Source organism: Varanus komodoensis, unplaced genomic scaffold (genome assembly GCF_004798865.1).
Source record: "Varanus komodoensis strain SLA01 unplaced genomic scaffold, ASM479886v1 scaffold23, whole genome shotgun sequence".
NCBI classification, from domain to species: Eukaryota; Metazoa; Chordata; class Lepidosauria; order Squamata; family Varanidae; genus Varanus; species Varanus komodoensis.
Genome location: NW_025335627.1, coordinates 7,230,445 through 7,251,860, shown reverse-complemented (window position 1 = coordinate 7,251,860; position 21,416 = coordinate 7,230,445).

Here is a 21,416-nt window from a genome sequence, read left to right as displayed (position 1 = left end):
GCGGCATAGAAATGTTTTAATTAATAAATAAATAAATAAATAAATAAATAAATACTATGAGGATGGAAAGACAAATCATCTCCCTCAACCACGCAATGGACTGAAGACCCGCAACACTGGGATCCTATGAGGGAATATATGCCAATGACAACTTCATCTCAACAATCGTCCAGATATTTGGTCCGCCTATTCAGCCTATATTAGCAATGTGGGACAGGAACTCTGAATATTTGTGCACATGTGCATCAGCATGTGTGTGTGTGTGTCTGTGTGTGTGTGTTAGTAATACTTTCAGGACCAGTTTGATCTATCTCTGACTGTCACTATGCAGCTATATGCTTTGGTGCTGCTGTTTTCTGTTTTTGGGTCTCCCCCCCCGCTTTTTTTTTTTCTGTATATGTGTTTGTGGTTCTACTCTTGACAGTTTTTCACTGGTGTTTAGTTTTGTTGGGGGGGTCGTGGAGATTGGGAGGGAATTATAAATGTTGGAGGGGATGAACAGCTCTCTACTTGAAAAAGATTCTCCTCTGCTCAACCCATGTGAGATTTCCAAGATTCGGCCTTCACTGGTGCTGAGCTGAAATTTCCCCAAAGACATTTTTCTGAGCAAAGCTCAGCAGTTCCTGTTGCAAAAGAACTCTACTCGCCAGAACTTTCTCCAGATATTCCCCAGTGGCCATGCCCCACCACCAACCCCCATCAGGTCTGGGACACTGGCAGATGATGCAAAATGGTGGCCAGCAGCAAAAAACAAAAAACAAGGCTTGGTGGGGAGGTGAAGGTCCATTGCCATGGCACCCCCTCTGCTAAAGGGAAGAGCCAACCCTGAAAACCCCCTGAGGAAATCCTCAATGGCTCTGTCCACAAATAGGCTGGCAAATTTCAAGAAGTCATTGGCACACAGCTCTACTTCATACTTTCTCTGTGTAGCTGGAAGTGCGATCGAGGTAGGAAACCAGAGACATCTTGTTGTCAGGACTAAAAATGGAGCTGAAGAGGTGGAGCCAGAACTGGAAGAGGTGGGTCAATAGTTATGGGCAGTGCTGTCAGCCAATACGAACCATGAGATGAGAAGAGGCAGGACTGTTGCTGTATCTGACAAGGCAGGCCTTTCAAAACTCAGTCTTTCTTTAAAAAACCACTGAAAATCTGAAAGGCCCAAACTTTCTATCCACACTCTTGTGTCATCTTTCATAGTTGATTAATTGCTTCAGAATAGGAATTTAATAAATAAATAAAATAACCTACGCACATTATTCACATGCAATATCTGAACAATCCATCACTCTAAGTACCCTGTAAGGCAGTCTTCTTCATCACAAGGCCCATGGGCCACAGACAGCTCTCAGCCATTTGACAGAGGACAGGGAGAAGAGGCCTGGGAAAGGGCCCCAAGTATCCTTAGAGATGCTGCCTGCTTCAAAAATGTAAACCCACACCAAGGTGTGGCCTGCCAGATATTCAAAATGGCCAACCACACATTGTACACTCCTTTGTGACTTATTTAAACCACAGTGGGTTGCCTCACTGTGTGAACCAGACCGATGAAGTCACATCACCAATGGGATTCTAGCCTCCCTACCCAACAAATTATAGTCATAACTCCTGTTCCATGCCAGCTTTCAATGCCAATTCATTGGGACGAATTATCCCTTGTGTTGACCAGAGACTTCATACTGTGAACATTCCAAGAAAACTGCAGAAAAGCTGAGCATAGTTGAGGCTGGCCATACACACCCCTGTTAGAAACAAAACAAAACAAAATGAAATGAAATGTGAACGAGGAGGGAAAGTCTATCAGTTGAGAAATAAGACATGCATTTTATATGCAAAGATTTCACCTGGAGACTGGCATAAGAGTGACAACCCAACAAGTTGGCAGGTCTGCTCAGACTGCCGAAGCACCATCTTATTTCTCAGTAAGTCAAAGAAGACTGTCACCGAATCACTGAGAAGAATGCAAAAGAATGTGTGGAGCAGGCACTGGGTAGCAGCGGGTGGGCTAGGGGACAATGCACGTTATATAAATCACTGGGAATGAGCAGAATATAAAATTATAAAGGGGAAGGAATGCAGTGGCCTTCATACAGAAATAAAACAAGGAAATAACTTCTGAAGTGAAAGGTATGTAATTTTGCTGCCCAAACACATGAAAGGCTGCAAAAGGCTGAAATTATAGACACAGGACTCAATCCTACCTAAACTGAGAATCCTGTTAATACTGTGCTCTCCCATCAAAATCAATGGCTGCAATCCTGTAGCTACTTTCCTGAAAGTAAGCACGATTCATGGGATTTACTGCTTGGAAGGCCTATATAGGATCAAACTGAAAAATGCTTAACTCTGGCTGTAATGGGACCATGCAGTCAATAAAACCAGACAAAGACCAATGGGATTCATTGTTATTTCCACATGAAGACTCACACATTTGTTCATACATGTGTCCCTATGCCTGTGCATACCAAGGAGGGAACAGAAATTGTCAGGCATCAATTAAAAGTACAGTCCTTTGGAAAAGTCTTGTGGAACAGTTTATGCCCATGGAATGATCTCACATGTCAAACACGCAGATCAAAGCAGATGCTCTCAACCAGGTGTGTTGGACTACAACTCTTGCATGTCCATCCTGATTCCATATATCTAAGGACTGCCTCACTCTTTCCTGTTTAGTGATCATATGTGTGGCAGATAAACATGTTTGGAGAGCACCAGATGAATTACGGGAAGGCAGATCTCTGGATTCTTCTCCTGAAGAAGCATGTAGCCCTAAAGACGATGAGTTGGACCCAGAAGCAGAGAGGTCACCAACATCATTGATGGAGAACAAGTCCCTCTATTACATTGTTGGAAAAGGTTAAGTCTCCCCACCAAATGATCTCCAGACATGTTGGACTGCAACTCGTATCATTTCCAGCCAGGAATCCAGCATATCTGGTGCGCACCCAGTTGAGGAAGGCAGTTTAGGACCTGGGTACCCAAAGGACCACATTTTCCTACACAGCATCATCACAGGTTTGTCTCTTCAAATTTTAGACAGGTAGCAAGCATTGATTCTGTTGTCCCACCAACGGAACACTCTCCAACAGAAGCTCACCTGATGCTAAGTCTGTCTTTCCGACACTAAATAAAAGCCTTCTTTTTTCCCAGGACTCATTACATGACCACTAAAAAAAGTCCTATTAACTCCCACTGGCTGGGGAATTCAATCTTCTCTAGCAATCCTATTTTATTCACCATTTTTATTTGTTTTTGTTGTGGTTATTGATTTATTCTTTACAAATAAACCTGTTTGTTACAGTCATGAATGCCATCCTGACAGTATTTTTCGATTGAAGGCCAAGATACAAATTTTGCAAATAAATTAGCCATCCACCATGTGTCTATCCCAATCCTAAACCAGAATCTAGACTAGAATGAACCTGGGTAACGAGATCCCTCCAAAACAACTTACAGCTGAGAGAAACCACAGCCCTTCAACAGTGTAACCAGAAAGAAAAGTTTCATCACTTTTGCTAGCAAATGACCCAGAGTGTGGGTGGTAGTTGGTTTAGTTCAAAAGGTCTAATGCTGGTTTCTTTAAGGACAGCAGAGATCACAACCTCCATTAAAGAAGAATTACCTGCTTCTGAAATCCAAGTCTTTGACCCCTCCCCCCCCCAAACTTTTAATAACCATGATGAGCAATGATACAGAGAATAGGTGACGGGTTTCAAACTTCAAAGCAGTTTGTCCACACCCTTTGTTCAAGCAAGCTGGAAAGTATCCATAGGAATTCAACAGTAACTACCTGCATTTTTCACCTAGTTTCAACCACAGCATCCTACGCTGAGCAAATGCAAGAGATTTTGCTCACAAGATGCACTATAAATTACTTACCACCTCATCTGCTGGATTTATGAAGATCAGATATTTCACCACAAAAAAACAGCTCTGCTAACCAGTGTTTCACAGACAATGGTGACAGGGAACCAGAATTTGTTTCTTATCCTTTTGTCCAAAAAGCCACTTGCATGCCATTTCCACCCTTTGGTTCCAATCCTTTGGAAGAAAAGAGGTAAGTCTGTTCCAACTTTGGCATGAGAGCCCTTAGATATCTGAAGGATGCTACCATGTCTTCCCTGACTCTTTGCTTCTCCAGAATATTTATAGACAACTCTTTCAATCATTCCTCATAGGGTTTGATTTACTCCACTACGCTTTAGCCTTGTTATGAATCAGAGTGGGTAACTATGGGAAGACCAGGGGCTATTTTTAGAGCACACACATGCACAGGCACAAAAAATAAATATAATGAATATTTTTAGAAAAGAAAAAAATAGTGCTGTGGCATCTCCAGTCAAAAAGATCAACATTAGCTTGCAAACAAGCAGAAATGTGACCCCTTTGATGCATCACATCTGCTACAGAGACCTTTAAAAAAATCTCAAAATTCAGGGGACGGTGGCATTGAAAGCAGCCTGATGCCCAACCCAGTTGTAAACTGATTATTATACTAACCTACTGTATATTTTAAACTATGTTTTAAAATGTTATTGCCTGCCCCAATCCTTTTAGTGGAGGTTAAATCTGCTACATATTTATGGTGGAGGTTAAATAGGTCTACAAAACCAAGCCTATACAACTGTAAGAGATTATTACATATTAGTCCCAAAACTTTACATTACAAATATCGTTTTAGCAATAGTGTCTGGTTAAAATGTTCTCCTGTTTTGAATTTGGTTTTTTAGGGAATGAGGTACTAAATTAATAGGTCCCCAAGCAATTATAACAAATTGTTCTTTTATAAATTACTAGAGTGTGTCGTTATCTAATGAGTCATGATGAATTTTAAAAACTGGGGCAAGTCCAGAAAGAAACTTGGCTAGAACACTGAAATTGTAAAAAGCATTTCCTAATTAAAAGTCAAATAAGTTCAAGGACCTTTGCTCAAAGTCAAACTGAGGAATTAGAAATAATCACTGTGCTATCACCTAAGGGAATCTTTCTTCGTTCTAGCACATCCTGGGTTTCCCACTTGTCACAGAGACGGCCACATCGGCACGTCAAAGCTCCACACAGGGAGAGCTTTCCTGGTGCCAACCCTACTGAAATTAATGGGGATCTGACCTGAAGTCTGTGTTTTGAGGAAATAACTCTAAACTATGCTCAGAGACAATGTTGGAACTGCTTGATCCAGGTAAACATGCTCTTTGAAAAATGTATTGACATTGACAGTAATGCTCAATCAGGTAATTCTAGCATAAAAGATGCATGCATTAATCTAGTTCCGATGTAGCCATGGAGCTCACTGGGTGACTGAGCCAATCAATGACTCTAGCCGAACCGACCTCACAGGGTTGCTGTGAGGGAGAAATGCAGAGGAGGAAGACCTTGTAAGACACTTTGCAAGAGGAAGAAAGGCAGGGTGTAAATGTAATGGGAAACAACAACAAACAAACAAATGTGAACGGTCATTTACCAGCACAACTCATACTTGGATCTAAGTTGCTGGAGGCTGTAATTGCATGCACGCCTGACAATAAGCCCCACTGAAAGTAATTGGACGTACATCCAGGTGGACGTGTACAGGATTGCCCTATTAAGCTGCAGTCTTGTGTACATTTACTGATGAGAAAATCCTCTTCTTTAGGCATTGGTCTTCCACTTAGGCTATTTTATTGTAGGCATTCCATAAGCATATCCATTACAGACTACGAAGTATAATTAGCAAATGCTTTTGTTTCTTTAGTGATGTTGATTTATCATGTATGGTCTTCTCTCTTCCTCTTTCATTCCCTCTCTCTCTTTCTCTCTGGCCTTTTTTTCTTTTGGGGGGGTTACCTTTATTTCAAAATAAAATAAAATTGCATGGGGAAAAAAGAGAAAGTCCTATTGCACTAAACAAGGCCTATTTCTGAGTAGATATTATTTGTTTATTTATTTAATTTCTATACTGCCCAACAGCCAAAGCTCTCTGGACAGTTCACAGCAGCAGCAGATTATTACTGCTACTACTGATATTATGCTTTAGTATCCCACCTTCCTGCCTCTTGTAAAGAACCCAAGACTGCTTACAAGTGTCACCTGTTCTTCATTATATCTGCACAGCGACAGCCCATGAGGTAGGTTAGGAGCTGAGAGTAACCCAATGAGTTTCACAGCCCTGACTATTGAATCCTACTCAGTACTCTTGACCACTACATCTCACTGGTTCCAGCATGCCTGCAATTGCAGTTGGGCCACACATCCTAAACAAAGAACTAAATAATGATCCATAAACTATTAGCAGTCTACTTAACCAGCTTGTTTTGCACAGGATCAATAAAATTAGTTCAGGGCAAATTCAGAAGGAAGTTTCCCATGCTCAGTTCATTGTATCCATTTGGTAGGCAAGTTAAAAAACCAGACAGAATCATTGCGGAGTGAAATCTGTCTTCCCTTTCAGCACAATCATTTTCTTTAAATTACATATTTACTGAAGCCTTCTATATTTTGATTTCAAAGGGAGCTACTTCTAAATTATGTATATTATTGTTGGATTGTGCACATGGATCTTGATTAAACCAGGGAGCTTCTCAATGGCCTTGTTGACAAAACACTCCGGTGGAAGGAAGGGGTCATATACCAGCAGAGCTGGGCAGTCTTGACATGCATGCATTTGAAAGTCATATACATTTTAAATTGTCACTTGTCTCTGCAATTCACATGGAAAAATGTGCCCTGAAATTACATTCCTCCCCATCTCCTGCCCCCGTGTGCTGCATGTAGTATTTTTCTGTTTGTGAGAAATGTGAGAAATGCAAGTGGTAATTTTTCTGATTTTGAAAGCAAGCCACAGCTGGCAAATCACTGAGCTTCTCTAGTGGATCTTTACATTTCCCTTTGCACTGAACAGACAAGTCCTGATCCAAGGACCCTGCATGGAAGGAAGAGAAATAGCCCAAATCCTACCCATTAGTATTCTCTCTGCACACCCCTCTAAAATTGCTGGCTGGTGGAATTCCCGCATTTTTAAAAGGTATGTAAGTGGATGTAGTCCTAGCCCTTTGACTCAAGAGGGGAGAGGGGAAATGCGCAGGCAAGACCATTCCTGCACATGCTTTCCTTGTCCATCCTGGGAAGGGGCCATAAGCTTTGCATGCAGGAAATTCCCAGTTAGGCTGAAACAGCAGAGGGGGCGATGGATGGGAAAGGCCTGCCTGACACCCCAAAGAGCCCCTGCCAAGCAAAACAGACAATACTAGCTTGGACGGACAACTGAGGATGTGCTTGTGGCCTTGGCTTCCATAACCCTTTCCCAACATGGTGCCAGGGAGCATGGCAAATGGACAGAAATGCTGGGAACTGTCATCCAAAGCATCCAGAGGGCACTAAGTTGGAGGAGTCCAGCCTAAACAGGCAGGGCAACTGTTTTAAGTCTGGTGAGCAGACACCTCGTTGCAAACTGGAGCCAGAACAGCCACACTTAAGTAATGATCTAATTATTCCATTTCCATCCTGCCCAACAGCCAAAGCTGTCTGGGCAGTTCAAATAGTACATTCGCTTTATTTATTTGTTTGTTTGTGTGCTTGCTTCTTTTATATTTAGGTATAATACCCTGTGTGCACGTGTGTACGCACGCGTGCGCACGCACACATAAACTTAAAGAAAAATCTTAAGACCTGTTGAACAGCTAACAAACCTCAATAGACCACTTCAATGCCCTGCAGACAGTCTTTACCTGGCACCAAAAAGATAGTAAAGTTGATGCCAGGCAGGTCTCAGTGAACATTCCATAACTGGGGACTCACCACTGAAAAGGCCTTTCTCCTTGTTGCTACTCCTTGTTGCTACTTTGGAATACTACTGTAATTGGAATTGTTTTTAATGTTGCACTTTTAAATGTCATTGTAATGATGAGACATGAACTTTGGGGGATTTTATTACACTTTTTGCTATATAAATATCACAAACTAACGTATTTTAGTCATACTTCTTTACCCTGTTTTCTCATTCTCAGTTATGAGAGACCTACTCTTCCTGCTCTACTCCCATGGGCTCTTGCCCTAGTGTTTCATCTTAGCAACTCTACTCATTTAGAAACTCTAATTATCTGCTTCCTTCCCTTAGATCAAGGGTGAGGATCCTCGGATCTAGGAGCCAAATCTGACTCAGCTGGACTCTTGGCTTCCCTAGAGGGCCATATTCCTTACATATTCATATTCCCTGGCCTTATACCCCAACTGATAGTTTTGTGGCTTCTCAGTTTTCCTCCATTCCAAAAGGCAGAAATGCCTTTGCCAAAGCTTTTCTACTGGCAGTAAGAGAAAAAGAGTAGAAAAAGAGTACTGCATACTCTGCAGTATACAAGCATTTTTGCTCCATCCCATTTGCCTTTGCTTCACCATCATATGATTGTATTTTACATAGTTACTTATTATATATGCGCTTCTGTTTGGGAAAGGAGGAGCAGCCAGATTTTTTCCAGCCATCTCTTAGTGATTCCACATTTGCATGGCATGGGTGGGCAGAAGACAATTTCCAATTGTTTTGGACTTCAGTCCCCATATGCCTCCACCAGTGCGGACAATAGGAATGTTGGGAGTTGAAGTCCAAAACTTCTGGAGAGCTACCTTTTCCTCACTCCTGTCCTATGGCATACTGCCCTGAAAGATCTCTGCCCCAAGGAGCAGTTTTCAAGGAAACACAGGAGCGCAACAGTGATGCTTCCACATAGAGGGCCCCTAGAACTAACATTCTGGCATTGTCTAGTTATTTTTTTCTCTTTGGGTACAATCTGAACTATTGAACTCAATGGTCATGGGCAAACAGTGGGAGAAATGGCGGAAATAATCTTGGCTCACCCAACCTCCAATCCCACATGTCTGCTAATTTTGGGTGTGGTGGGAGACTCTCTGGCTGGATTGTCTTGGAGGTCGGGGAGAGGGGGAGGCTGGAGCAGCTGCAATGCCTTTGCATTCTGGCTTCTGCAGCTTTCTCCCCTTTGCACCCCTAAAATGCCCCCTTTGGGATTGCTTTCCTGACCTCATACAGCAGACAGCAAGTAGCAAAGTGCCAATTCCCAGCCCAGAGTTGGGGGCACTGTTTTGGATCTGGGCATCCTCAGAAACTATCCTATAGCTCCTCAGACACTGTCTAGGGGCCATAGGATTACCCCCTAAAACCTTCCTTCCTTTCTTTTCTTGTAAGAAAAAAATGAAAGACTTAGTAGGAAATCACAGGTGGGCTGCAAGGTGATGACAATGTCATGGATGCAACCCTCCATGAAATTCAGTGAATGAGGCAATGCAATTGCCCAACTAAAGTCTTATTTTGAAGCACCCTAAATAGGGGTGAGACAAATCATCTTGCACAAGTCAAACATTTCTCTACTATAACAAGGCCATCACTGAAGAAATCCCAATGTTTTTGATGTTTATTTGGAAGTACATCCTAGATTCATTCATATATACAAACACACATATAAAAGCATCTCTCATTTAAAATTATTTTAATTTCAAATTTTAAAATGGGTTTAATTGATTTTTTTCTTTGGCTGCATTTGAATTCTTCATATACACACAAAAAGGTATTTTTCCCAGCTTGGCATTCCAAATAGGAAAGCACGACTTTTGTACACATGGACAGAGGGCATCTGTATGCAATGTCATATCAGGGAATTCCAGTGATGGCTCATTGAAAGTGCTTGTGTTTTTCCCCATCCTAAGCATGAGGAAGATTCTCAGGCAATCCACTTCCTGATTGCAAAACAGTGATTGTGGCTACTGCAGCTTCTGCTGATGGTTATTTCATTCAGGTGGCATAATTGGTCTGCTGGCATTATACCCGTGCTACTTCAAGGGATGAAAATAAAATTATAAAGTGCTGCATAAAGCCTGAAATGGCCACCTTTTAAGTTTCATCTTCCTTTTAATGCTGCCAAGTCCATAAAATATGCATTAATTCTTGTTTTTAATAGGTTTTATCAATCCATCTTTCCCCCTGCAAATGGTTGACCATGTTAATAGGTAAGGCTGCTCCATTCCCTGCACTTTCAGCCCCATGATAAATCTTATTATCTTGCTTTGTTTTAAAATTACTTACATGGGAAGAAATAAACAGCACCTGCACTGCTACCTCCACCAAGGCATTTAACATACAAAGTTGCTCTACTGCTGTTGCTGGCTGAATATTAAGAGTTTGCTCAGAGCAAAATTAATGGTTCTTTTAAAAAGTTAAAATATTGGCCAGAGAGTCATCAGGATCCACCATGCACCAATTAAATCTTTTATTCTGGTGATTTACTTTACCCATTTACTAACTCCTCCATTTACTAAGCTCTTTTAAAAAGTCCTTCACATTATATGGAGTGAGATGGGAGAGAATGGTCCAATATAAACTAATCTTGGACCCCTTTGTTTACAAAAAGCAAAGGCAGTTAACATGCATGTCATTAGAGGGAAATAACCTTAAGTCAGTGGAATTAATGTTTGACTCGGCCACCTCCAACTGCTAATCACAAAACCAATTCTTAATGCTTGAAACAGAGGCTAGCCAAGAAGATACTAAGACAGCCTTCCACAACCTGGTGTTTTCCAGAGATTTTGGACTACAGTGATGGGCACTGTAGTCCAGCACATCTGGAGGACACCAGATAGAGGAAGACTGTGCTGAGCAGGCTGTGCAAAGTTGCAGTTTAGTTAGTTTCAAAGCCTACAGAAGATTGGCCTTCCAGAAGCCAATAAACTGGGAAACACATCCCAATTCTCCCTTGGCACTTCGATTGAGAGGCTAGTAATTGGCACGCCTCGCTGTTAAGATCTGCTGTGCGCCGCTCTTTGCAGCTTTCCCACAAGGCCTATAGAATAAGCAAGACCAATCCAATTTTTAATGGCAGAGATTTGCCAGACATAGTAGACAATGAGAGTCATCTAATCCTTGACTGTTTTGTTTTTGAACATATTAAGAAGTAGCCCTTCAACACTAGTAGGTGGTGAGCACAGTCTAGCAAAAATGGAATGTGTCTCACTCCAGTGGGAAAAAAATGAAAATAAATTGCTTTGTTGAACGTTGACTTCCCATTGATATGAATGGGGTTTGGATCCACATCATTTCTTCGGTGTCCTTGAAAACTATCCATCCAAGTAAAGCAATTGTCACCTTTAAGTCCATTGCACATGCTGCCCATTTTAGTACATCAGCAATCTGTGGTCCAAGTGAATGTACTAAAGTTACATGAGAATAGGCCAGTGCGTGCATTCAAGCAAGACTACTTGCACATGGAAAGCTTACTCAGGTAAAGGCTTTCTATATGACTTGCATCCTCTAAGAATCCGGTTTCATTTCAGCAGTCTGGTGAATGTGCATATTCAGATATTATTGCCATCAGATATTCTCTCCATATCCAGATATTACGCCATCAGATATTATCCTCAAGTGTGGTGAATTTGCATGCATGTTTTTACTAGCCCACTTGCCCACACATGCCTATGTAACTGGTGATCTGAAAAGAAAAAGATGTTTCCTCCACCCTTCCTAATGAACAGTACACAGGAACAAAACAGCTTCCTGCAATGAGAAAGCTCCTGTCTGCAAGAACAGAAGGTGTTATGTTAAAAATTCCAAGCCAAAAGGGAAAAAAACGCACAACTAAGTATTAAAAATCATGAAAAAAATTCTGGTACTTGGGAAAGGCTGGGCCTGGCAGGCCAGCAAATGTGAACCAGTTCTAAGAAGATCATTAGGAAAAAAGCATTCATGAAAGAAGGACTTGCTACTAAAACCCAGAACACAGATTATGCATCTAACACAGTTTGCCTTTAGCTGTTTTGCAAATATCTGGGCTCCAGCTGAATTGCTGAGACCTAAGAAAAGAATAAAACTAGATCCTGCAAACCCAAAATTTGTCCACCCTAGCCATGGACTCTTCCTGGCTCAGGAACAGTTTATTGGAGCCTAGGGCTCTGGGGTGGCCTGGCTGAGGCTGAAAAATGGTGGTTATGCAAGCCCACTAGGCTGCCCAAAGAAAAGATGCAAGAAAAAGATGGCTTCCTTAGTGAGGAGCCAGTCGCAGCTTTATCAGGAGCAGGAAACCTGAGGCCAGGCTATGCAATGCTTTGTTTTTTTACAGAAGAGAATAAAAAGAATGAGTAGCTCTGCCCCCATCTGCGGAGGGATAAAAAATCTCCTCTCCCCAAAAAAGGCAGGAGGGAGAACCTTTGGAGAACTGGCCCACACGTCAGGAGACCATTTTAACCCAACCCTCGGTGAAATCATGAGGCGCTGATTTAAATCCAGCCCACAATCATGGTGGTCTGCAGAGGCAACAGGCGCATTTGTGGCCAAACTGAGAATATTTTCTCAGAACTGCAGTTAGGCATTTCTCAGCATGGCAATTATGGTGGGCCTGTGACACAGATGTTAAGGGACAGGCTAGTCTGTGGAATTAATGATGAGAAAATGCGGCAGAGACGACGGTTAACCTTTGACTCGGCTTTAAAACTTGTCCTGGCAGTGGATCTGCAAACACAAGCTTTCAGGATTTACAGGCACCAGTCCTGGGACCTGGGAAGAGGGTGGCACCAACCAATGATTTAAATGTTCAAAAGAACCTGAAAAGGAAATGGATACAGCTCAAGAAGGTTGTTAACATGATGGAAGAAGAAAAATGCAAAAGGCCTTCAGGTTTTGAACTGAAAAGTGTCACAACTGCGGCATTAGAGAGGGGAAAAATGCAACTAGACAAAGCAGTGGCTAAACAGAAACCCACAAGTGCACACCCACAGAATGCATGCATTGGAGGGAGGGAGGAAGTTCTGGAAAGGCAGTTCAGGATTTAACCTAAATGCCGTCTACAGCAGCCCTCCCTGGCCAGATGCCCTCCGGGTGTGTCTGACTACGGCACCCATCATCACCAGCAAGCTGGGTCATGCTGGCTGGGGAGCCAAGAATCACAAAGTCAGTGAATGACAGAATAGTAGAGCTGGAAGGGGCTGGAAGGCCATCCACCTACTCAGTGCAGGGCTCCCGATTAAACTGTCCCTCTCAGAGGGCTGTCCATACAGCATGGGACTTGGAGTCCACTCCTGGCTCATCCCAGAACATGACAAACCAGCTAAGCCTATTTGGCTCATGTTGTCATGAAAAGCCTTGCAGTATTAATGCAGGCGCTGTGGGCCAGAACATCTGGGAGACACCAAGTTGGGGAAGGCTGCCTCCCAGTTGCTCAGGCACTACAGGTCCCAACAGTTCCTAGGCTCCTACAAGTATTTCCCGTGCACAGGGGAGAAGCAGGTCGCAGCTAACTGGCAGCAGAAAGCAGACCAAGGGCCGTAATTATCCAAAAGCCCAGGAAGAGCAAGAACCAGTGCAATGTACGGAATGGGCAGGCCCAGGACATATGGGACTGATCTACGTGACTTTCAATCTGTATCTAGCAGATATAACTTTGCTCATTTTTACTCTAGCGTAGGTGCAGAGGGCCTGATCCAGCCCTTAAAAGTCCCACTACCCCTGGTGCTATGTGCCTGGCTCACACTGAGAGCCCTGTCCCTACTCTAGAGTAAAAATGAAGGGGCAAGCTGGGATATAGTGATTAGATAGAGCAAAAACAGCCATTACTTTAAAGCTGTAACTGTGGTAGGCCTGATCTCCATAAAAATGCTACTAGAACCTGGGAACAAGCAGCATATAAAGAGCATTTGACAATCCTTCCCAGAGAGCTTTGGTTGAGAGGTGGTATAGAAAGGAAATAAATAATAATAGTAGTAATAATACATCACTGGGTATCATCCCAGAGCCCAACCTGGAGAGAATCCTAAATGCCTGTGGCAACCATGCATCCTTTTTAGCTGAGAAGAGTTCTCCAGATGACTGACCTCCATTTTGAAGGGCTGCCCAGTCCAAATCCAGTTTGGGGATAAGGAAGCACAAGGGCAGAAGCTGGGTCTTGACGTTGCCCAGCACCTGAATAAGCTGGCCCTGCAAGTCACCTGGTTGCACTCTCCTTTGCTCTGGCAAATACAGGCTCAATAGAAAGCTTAATATTTAGGCAGCTGCAGAGAAAGTGCTCATAGATATAACAAGAGGGAATCAGGCCATGGATGAGTCTCTGGGCAGTATCTTGGTTAGGGTCATCCTTTGATAAGGTATGAAAGGAAGGGGAGGGATTCCCAGGCTCAGGAAGAGAGGGGGCCCATGAGAACATTGTCTTATAACACCTTTTTTTCTAATTGCATTTGTGGATAGCCCAGGGCGCTCTGCTTCCACACATGTATACTTCGTAATGTCTCATTGTGCCTTATTCATAACAAATATTGCTGGATTAGTTGTTTCCCATCCATGGTAGTTGGACCAGTTTCCTGCAGGATCAGACATGCACTAAGGTGAGATTTCCATTTAAACTCTAGTGATTATTTCTAAATTTCCATCTAAAGATACAAATTAGTACAGGCACATATTATGCAATTCGGCACCCTCTTTTTTTTTTTGGTGATGCGTTTCCTATTTTTTGGCAATTCTTCAGGGGCTGTGCTGTTCAGGCAGCAGGAAGGGAGAGAGCAATCCAAGTGGCAGTATCAGAATGAGGGGATTCAGGCATGGCAAGTGATTGATGATGGTGATAGTGTTTCCCCAAGAGCCTGAGCCAGGCCTTGCAGCTCTCTAGTATCTGACAACCATTGAATAGTTTACACCTGCTGAGCAGAACTACATGCACCTGCTTCTAGGTTGTGGCACATACCATGTACAGTATCTGTAAGAGGAAGGAAAATGAGGTGGAGGAGAGAATGGAGCATCCAGCCTAGAAGCTGAAAATGTTGCCAAACTGGGCACTTGCAGCCCTATCCCCCTGCAACAGACTCTGAAGTGGTACAGTCCAACCTACCACCTAATTCCACTGCATAGCTAGACTAGAGATTAATTTCTCCTCTTGAATCTCACTTAACAACAGAGGATTCTTCCGTTAGGGATGCAGGTTAAATATCAGTTCCATAGGAAAATCAGAAAGCAGTTTAAAAAAAGCCAATAGCATATCATACTGGTTTTGTATTATTATACAGCAACATCCTATATTTATCTAATCAGAAGATGGGGCTTACTCATAGGTAAGAGGTCATAAGTTTGTCATGATAGTAAATTATACCAGTCCTTAACTCTAAGTCCTCCTCTCTGGCAATTGGCCAGGTTTGCCTATTTAAACCAAGGAACATTCAGATTTCGTTTCCAAAATAGGGGTGGCAGAATCCTTTCAAATCTGTCAGGGGTCTTTATTACAGTTATATATTATTTCCTGCTGTCATATAGAAAACAAATCTCTTCTCAGCAAATGTGGATAAAGAGAGACATCAAGTGGTAAGAAATCATATTTGTAGTTGAATTCTCAGCTATCCTCTTTGGGTTCAGTTGTAAACTTTATTTTTATTTTTGCGTGGTTATCATTTTTTTAAAACCCACAAAAACACAACATGCCAGTTTAATTACTGTGCAAATGTGGCTTTGTCACTAGATGCTAACCGAAAACCACATCTCTGCTGCCTGAATAAAAACCAGTCTTCTTTGTGCTGTAATGATGCTAGGCCTGCCTTGTTTCTATTGCTACAACGTGTCTCATCTGAAGAATACAGCAACAGCAGGCTTCGGGTAAGAGAACCATGGCACTGTTGTTAGAGCAAAGAAATCAAATGAAGCCTCCAGTGTCATCATGACTGGGAATGGGGCACTCAAATTTTATAACCCAGGAGGCAGAACACTAAGAGGGTCACATAAAAGACAGCCAGAAAACACAAATAAATTCACACATTTATTTATTTATTTAGAAGGCTTCTATGCCGCACCATTTGCTGAAGCCTCGGAGTGGCTCACAACAATAAATTTATAATAACAATATAAAAACGATATAATTGGAGACGTCCTGGCCAAAGATGTAAAATAAATAAATAATATTAGCAATTAAAATAACGTTTAAATAAAAAGGTCTTCGCCTGGCGCGGAAAAACAAATCATGACGGCCCCAGGTGGACCTTTCTGGGGAACACATTCCATAGATTGGGCGCCACCGCAGAGAAAGCCCTCCTCCGAGTGCACATGCACTGGGCAGGCCACCATTTTGAACTCTTCTCTCAGCATCACCACCTCATGTCTGTAATTCTGCCTCCTGGCAACAAGGTAAGAATTGCCCAGCTGCATCAGATCGTGAGTGCATCTGAAGCTCTGGGGACACATATTTAAGAGGTTTCATGCTTGACCAAGAGCCGGACCAAGCCCTTCAGCATTCCCAATGTGGCCTGCCAGAGTTTGCCAAGTGGCCCCACCCCTTCCCTGGCCACGCCCCTTCTCCTCAGCCAATGTTTGCAGCTTCCTGTTCTAAAACGTAGAAAAGCCTCTCCCATGGTGCAATTACTGGCAGGAAGAGCTTTCAGCCTAAAAGATGCTTGTGATGACTTGTCAGTCTTACAGGGTCAAGCTGTTCATTTGCAGTCCTTTCAATAGTTTTGCCTCATCTTTCCAGCTCAAGTTTGTGGCTACATTTGAGCCTTGGTTGGTTGGTTTGTTTAGTAAAAGTGACATGGTGGGTGGAACTTGAGTTTTAAAAAAAAACCCAGTGTTGTCTGTAATGCTAGAGACCAGTAAACACACAGGTTTCTATGAAAGAAAAAATCTGTTGCTTTTGGTCCATGTCTACCAGCTTTTTATTTAAATTTTTACTTTAGTTTAATTTTATTTTTTTTAGTTGGTGCAAAGCCCCCAATCTGGATCAGTGCTGGCTTTAAGATTGCCCCTTGTGTCTATTTTAGTATAAAAATAAACTTGGATGAAGTCATAACTATTAGACACCATTTAAGGTAATATTTGTTTAGGCCCTAAACCCAAGAGCCAACTTCCCTAAGAAGTCACAGGTGTTGATAGAGTACTTGTAAGTTTCTTCCATGATGCTTTAAAAAATTCTCATTTCTCACTCCAGTGTTAATGGAAGCATTAATTGTTCCACCTCAACTGGAATATAAAGCTGGCATTGATGTCTATCACTTGCCTAGTTTGGCTTTTGTCAGACCATTTAACAACAGGATTAAATATCCAGAATTAGGTTGGGATGGCTTACAAAGAAAAAATCAGAGTGGTGAGAACTCCTTTTTAACAAATATATAATGGGGAACAGATTTGCATTGTTTTTATAAAGTGTGCTTTTTCTGTGTGCCCTATTTTGATTGATTGTAATCTATTATTTTAAAATGAACCGTCTGTGAAGTATCAGTGTTACAGCCACAATATTTGAGACAGACTGGAAATGTGCTAGCTAGTGGACCCAGCAGTTCTGGGGCAACCAGGCAGTAACTGTGGGAGTTGCTACTTTCCGTTTCCCACAGTGCCCTGCAGCACCCAAGCACCCAGTGAGGTGCCCAGTGTGCCAGATGTTGGTGATGTACAGACATAAAGGCAGTACTACATTCCCCACATGTATTATTGTAAAGATAGGCTTAATAATATAAAAATGAGCCCACTTAGCCATCAACAGAATGTCCATAGCTATACAGAATAACGCAGAATGCTTTGCACAGCTTCCTACTCCCTCCTTATATATTGTATAAAAGAAGAAAAAGTATAAATTTGCTTGAGTAACAACATTTATACAGGTCTGCAAATTTGACTCTTCTAGCATAAAACTGAGTGCAGAATTTCCATATGTCGCAGGGGAAAGGAGACACAGTACCCTATGAGGAAAGTGCAGCTGTGCTGGGCACGTGGCAGCCAACATACGGTTAGGATGCAATGCTGAGCGTTTCCTGCAACTTCCGGTATTCCCCAGTCTACCATTCCGGATGGGCCATGCTGCTGGTTAGAGAACTTTTCCCGTCTAAACGTGCATAGGATTGCACCCTTAGGGGTTGTAATTTTGGGATTGCTCGTCTAATGTATTCTGGTAGCCAAACATTGCAGTGGAATATGGGGTCAAAATGGCAAAACTACTACCGGGTTGAGTCCCTCATCTTGAGGAACCTTTTACAAAACTGTCCTGAGCAAACTAATGACAACCCCTCAGATGAGCAGATCCGCCTTTGTGCATTTGTGATCTGATTAATCTCTTCAGAAAATTTGTGTGGTAGTTCTTGCCAGCTTTTAAATAGATTTGGCCTTCTAGCAACAGAGATTATAGCTTTGTCAAAAAAAAAAAGCAGAAGGCATGCCACGGTGCAATCACAGTTCTTTTAAATCAGCAGTGACAGCAATAAGCAGGGATGAACTACAGAAACACCTTTAAGGATAATGTAGCATCTTCTCCTGTGAAGGTTGCTGGTGGAAGCTCCTTGCTTTAACTATTGAGAATTATTTACAACCAGAGTAAAGTATCGTGAAGCTAAGGTTAGAGAAATAGCTGCTTGCAATAAAAAAGAAAGAAAGGAGATCTGCAGCATTTTGAAACTTCAGGCATGAATAATGGACTCATTGCATTATGAAGCCAGAATGGCATTATATGCACACCCAAGGGAGGCCTCAGCAGACAGGAGTAAAAACAATATTTAAGGAAAAATCCTTAAAGGCAGGAAACTCCAAATCATTTCTAGAGGGAAGTGAGAAACCAGAGGAAGGGGAAAAGGGAGCCCTCCATCTGTAACATTTCCTTGCAGGTTCGGTTCATCTTTCCCATCATCCCAATTCCTAACAGCCTAGATTTCCCACTTAGAGCTTGTCTACCTGGGGAGTTTATTGTGGGCTTGTGATTCCTTACTCACAGTTGTTTGGGACTTTTTAGACAATGTCTAAAACAAAATTTCATGTATGTTTCCTCCAATCTCCCAGGGCATTTTTTAAAAGTATGGGTGAAATTTGCATGGGAGAAAATAGTACTTTATCTCCTGGTGTATTTTGGGTTATTCCACTATAGCACAGTTCCTCCTATACTCTGTATAGCAGAAAAGGTTGGAAAAGAAGCACTCTTTGTATAGAACTTTGATCTCAATGCTCTGATAAAGCCAAAAGTAGATATGATCAACATTGCAATAAATGCTTTGTGTAGAAAAGCCCCTAATACACATCCCTTGTTCCTTCTGATAAAAGCCATATGCTCACAAAGTTAAGGCAGTGTGCTGTGCAGTATTTATAAAGATAACACCACTGAGATCCAAAGTCAAGTATGGCAAAATACTTCATTAGTTTGTTGTTTTCCACTTTGCCATCACATGACAAGTTTTTTAAAAATCACACTGGTTTTATAGTTTGCATAAACATACGAGCATATGGACACCTTTATGGTTAATGCTGAGTTCCCTATTTAGCAGAAGCTGTTCTCAACCTACAAGCTACTTTGGAATTATTTTCTGACAGCTACTGAAGCTATTAAAATACAAAAATGAGTCAGGGACTAAATCAATGACAAGCAGTTTGGTATCTCTCTCTCCTGCATAGTGAAAAGGCCAAGGGCTGTTTAATATTCGCTCATCTGCCAAGATGTGCCCATCTAATCAGGTGTGACTGAGTAACCATGAAATTTTAGAGTGCCATCAAGCAGTCTTTAAGACCGTAAGATTTTCCCCTCCTTGCCTTTTGTGTTGTGTGTAAGGAAGCCCAATCGCTTCTGTCCCTATTTGATAAGCTCCCTGTTGACCCCAGCAAAGTGAAGCATGATGCATGAAAGTTTCAGTAATTTGTGTGATTGGTACTAGAGAGTTGCTCTGACAGTCTCTTTTTAAAGAATCAAGATAAAAAATGCACATTTTAAATGACAGCTTCCCCCCACCCCTGAGTGGGAGGGGGAGGTTACTATGGACAAAAGTGTTGCTCTCCAAGATGAGTGCGATATAATCAACATTGTTTATATCCCAGCCAGTCTAAGTCAGTTCAGCAGCAGGTTTTACTTCAGCCAAGAATTCATTTGGTGGTCCTTATTCCAGAAACATTCTCAGGCTTTATGAAGGTAAAGTGTTTCCCAACTTTCTAACTCACCCGACTCACTGGAGGCAAGGCAATGATCCCCCTCCAAGCTGTTCCATGACCCACATGTCAGCTTGGCAGGAGTCATTTTACTTGGGATCACAGTATGGGAGTAAAGGGTTAAAGCAGGGATGTTGAACTTCAGGCTTTCCTGGGTCCCAAACTAGCCCCTGGGGTCTGCTTGGATGGCCATACCCCCTTTCCTGACCCCACTTCCTTTCCAAAACTGCCAGGCACTTGATTGGCTCCCCCAGCTTTTATACAAGTTCTAGCCTGCTCTAAAAGGTGGAAAGGGCTCTCCTAAGGCTTCGTTACTGATAGTTATGACTTTAAGCTACAATATGGTGGCATCTTTGGTCCTGCCTCTTCTGATTTCAACCCTCGCCACCCCTGGAATACAGCCTCCAAAACTGAGTGTGGCACTTGGGCTGAAAAAGGATTTGTGCCCCAGTGCTAAAGAAGCCCCACATAAGGGCAATCCTGTCTTCCCAGAACTGCCACCAGCCAGGGGGGGTCTCTTAATTAGAGCTAACGCTTCAATTTCTAGGCCTAAGGAACTCACTGCCACTGCAACTCGGAGTTCCATAAACTGTCTCTTTTCGGCAGCCATGTATTCTGCCAGAATACCTTAAAGCATGGGTGTCCAACCTTTTGGCTTCTCTGGGCCACATTGGAAGAAGAAAAATTGTCTTGGACTGCACATTAAATGCACAAACACTAACAAAAGCAAAAATGGTGAGCAAAAAAGGTCTGCATAATTTTTGTGACATCTGCCAGCACCATTGCGTACAAATAGTGAGAGCATATGGACATTTATTTTATGTGACATTGCAACACGACATTGTCATCTACGAAGTTCATGCCTGAGAACTGCACAATCAAGTTACCAAAAAATCTCAATGTTTTAAGTAAGTTTATGCTTTTATGTTGGGCCGCATTCATAGTCATCCTGGGCTGCATGTGGCTCGCGGGCCGTGGGTTGGACACCCCTGCTTTAAAGCCTCCTAATAGCCTAAGAGGCTTAGGCATGAGATGGACACCAACACTAGTGACAAGATGGACTATTAAAGATGTGATTGATTAAAGGGATCTTTTACACATAAGGGAATACCATATTTATCCTATGGTTCTCAAAAAACTGTTTGCTGAAAACCTTCAGAATAGATGTGGAGGTATCTTTTTATTTGGCAGAGCGACCAGAGGTGTAAGTTCTTCTGAAAAAGGATCGTATATACTTTGAAGCAGCTGAGAGTATGGTCCAAAATTTTGTTCCTATGGTGTCTCCTGACAAGGGTTTCATGATTCAGGGTCTGGAACCTAAGTCAGGTGAGAAGCTGAGAGAGTTGGACATGTTCAGCCTCAAGAAAAGACTATGAGGGAATATGATAGCACTCTACAAGTATGTCAAAGGCTGTCACAAGGAGGAAGAAAAAGACCTCTTCTCTCTCATCCCCGAGTGTAGGACAAGGAAGGATGAACTTAAACTGCAGCACTCCAGATTCAGGCTAGACAACAGGAAAAAACTTTCTAG